Genomic DNA, 3,115 nt, shown 5'->3' with positions numbered 1-3,115 from the left:
GCCAGGGGGACAGCTTGAGGCTCTGTCTCAAAAAAAAAAAAAAAATCATTATTGCCTTATAATTGATGTACCATACAATTTACCTTAATTAAGGTGTACAGTGGTTTTAGCATATTCAGAGAGTTATTCAAACATTATCACTATCTAATTCCAGACCATTTTCATCACCCCAAAAAGAAACTAGCAAATCCATTAAACTCATTTCCGCTTTAGGGCAACTACTAATCTATCTTATGTTTTAATAGATTTGCCTATTCTGGATACTTCACATCAAAGAAATAATGTATTGGCCAGGCGAGGTGGCTCATGCCTATAATCCCAGCACTTGGGGAGCTTTGCCAAACGGGCGGATCGCCTGAGCTCACAAGTAGGATACCAGCCTGAACAAGAGTGAGAGTGTCTAAGAGCAGGGTATGGCTGGGCTGTGGTAGCACAGTGGTTTCTGTGCCAGCCACATATACTGAGGGTGATAGGTTCAAACCTAGCCTGGGCCAGCTAAGCAACTGCAACAAAAAAATAGCCAGGCATTGTGGCAGGCTCCTGTAGTCCCAGCCACTTGGGAGGCTGAGACAAGAGAATCGCTTAAGCCTAAGAGTTGAAGGTTGCTGTGAGCTGTGATGCTACAGCACTCTACCAAGGGTGATAAAATGAGGCTCTGTCTCTAAAAAAAAAAAAAAAATAGAAAAACTATCTGGGGATCATGGCGGGTTCCTGTAGTCCTAGCTACTCAGAAGGTAGACTCTTGAGGTTTCTATGAGCTATGACACCACAGCACTCTACCCAGGGCAAATGGCACTCTGAAAGGCCTAGGCCAGTGGATTGCTTGAGCTCAGGAGTTGTTTTGAGACCAGTCTGAGCAAGAGTGAGCCTTGCTGGGTATCGTGGCTGGTGCCTCTAGTCCCACCTACTTGGGAAGCTGAGGCAAGAGGATCACTTGAGCCCAAGAGTTTGAGGTTACCGTGAGCTGTGATGATACCACAGCACTCTACCCAGGGCGGCCGAGTGAGACTGTCTGAAAAAGAAAGAAAGAAAGTAGTTGAAGTAAGAAATGGGGTAAAAGTGGTTTGGGAAATAATAACATATTCTGTATGTTTATGGGAATTAGTAGCAGAGAGAAAAACTGAAGTTTTAGGGTGAAGTTGAATTAATGGCAGCAGCACTGTTAGATTCTGCGCACTATTGGTGTCTTCTCTGAATCATTTACCTTCTCAAAGCTATATCCTTGTCTTATAAAGTGGAAAAGGGGCTCGGCACCTGTGGCTCAAGCGGCTAGGGCACCAGCCACATACACCTGAGCTGGCAGGTTCGAATCCAGCCCGGACCCGCCAAACAACAATGATGGCTGCAACCAAAAAATAGCCAGCCGTTGTGGTGGGCGCCTTTAGTCCCAGCTACTTGGGAGGCAGAGGCAGGAAACTCGCTTGAGCCCAGGAGTTGGAGGTTGCTGTGAGCTGTGATGCCACAGCACTCTACCCAGGGTGACAGCTTGAGGCTCTGTCTCAAAAAAAAAAAAAAAGAAAATGAGAGAAAATAATCTCCAGTGAAAGGTCTCAGGAAATAGAGATTCTTGCCCTTGGAAGAAACAGAGAGAATATAAAAAGTATTCATTATAAATACATGGACTGAGTTTCACTGTCAGGAACTCCAAAAAAGGCTATAAAATAACAGTTGTCAGTACAGGGTCTTGGGAACTTTTCGGAGTGATTGACTTGTTCTGAAACTTAATTGGGGGAATGGTTGCATAATTGTATAAATTTACTAAAAATTATTGAACTGCATACTTTTTTCTTTTCTTTTTTTTTTTAAGACGGAGCCTCAAGCTATCCCCCTGGGTAGAGTGCCATGGCATCAGGCATCACAGCTCACAGCAACCTCCAACTCCTGGGCTCAAGCGAGTCTCCTGCCTCAGCCTCCCAAGTAGCTGGGATTACGGGCACCCGCCACAATGCCCGGCCATTTTTTGGTTGCAGCCATCATTGTTGTTTGGCAGGCCCGGGCTGGGGATTCGAACCCACCACCTTAGGTGTATGTGGCTGGCGCCTTAGCCGCTTGAGCCACAGGTGCCAAGCCGAACTGCATACTTTTAATGGGCGTGTTCTGTGGTACATAAATTATTCCGGTTGGCAGTCAACACCAGAATCCGGCCCCTCTTTACCTGGCCCTCATGCCTAGGAGATGGCCGGTTAGGCCTCATGAGAAAGAAAATGTAATTCACGATATCGGCAAATGGGGATTTGTGTTTTCACCTTGCTAGTTGCCAAGTTCATTCTTGCTTCTATAGTCAGAAGCCAGCACACCTGAATTTGGGACCAGTGACCTGGAATTTAGCTGATGTTTATATAGAGACTGGGAATACACAAAGTGTACCTGGACAGAAATGTAAGTGTCCCTGGCTTCTAGGCAAGCTGCACCACACCAAGCACATAGTAGGTATACAGTGTGTTGAAGGAAGGAATTATTAAAAGGCTTTTGTGGAAATAGTTCTGATGTTTTAGTGGCCAAAATGGGACATGGGGAAGAACATACATGAGGAACAAAGGTGTAACGTAGTGTGAGGCAGCAAGGTTGCCTAAAGATAAAATGATTACTTATGTTAAACATATTGGCCATGTCCTGCGGTGGAGGGCAGTGCACACTCTGGAGCCTGATGGCTCAGTATGAGTTATCTCTCCTTATTTTACTACTTCTATGATTTTTGGTAAGTTACTAAATTGCCTCCCTTGTAAAATGGAAATGTGCATAGCATCTGCTTCATATGCTGTGAAAATTAAATTAGTGGTCTTGGCACATGTACATACATAGCACAGTGGTTACAGCACTGGCCACATATATCGAGGCTGGTGGGTTCAAACCTGGCCTGGGCCAGCTAAACAACAATGACAACTGCAACAAAAAATAGCTGGGTGTTGTAGAGGGCACCTGTAGTCTCAGTTACTTGGGAAGCTGAGGCAAGAGATTGGCTTAAGCCAAGGAGTTTGAAAAAAATTAAATTAGTGAATATATGGGAAGTGCGTAAGAGTAGTGCTTGACCTATGGCGCCATAGCTCACAGCAACCTCCAACTCCTGGGCTCAAGTGATTCTCCTGCCTCTGCCTCCCAAGTAGCTGGGACCACA

This window comes from Otolemur garnettii, unplaced genomic scaffold (genome assembly GCF_000181295.1).
Source record: "Otolemur garnettii isolate 467f Iridium unplaced genomic scaffold, OtoGar3 scaffold00067, whole genome shotgun sequence".
Taxonomy (NCBI): Eukaryota; Metazoa; Chordata; class Mammalia; order Primates; family Galagidae; genus Otolemur; species Otolemur garnettii.
The sequence above is the reverse complement of the archived record's forward strand: the minus strand, read 5'-3'. Positions refer to the sequence as shown.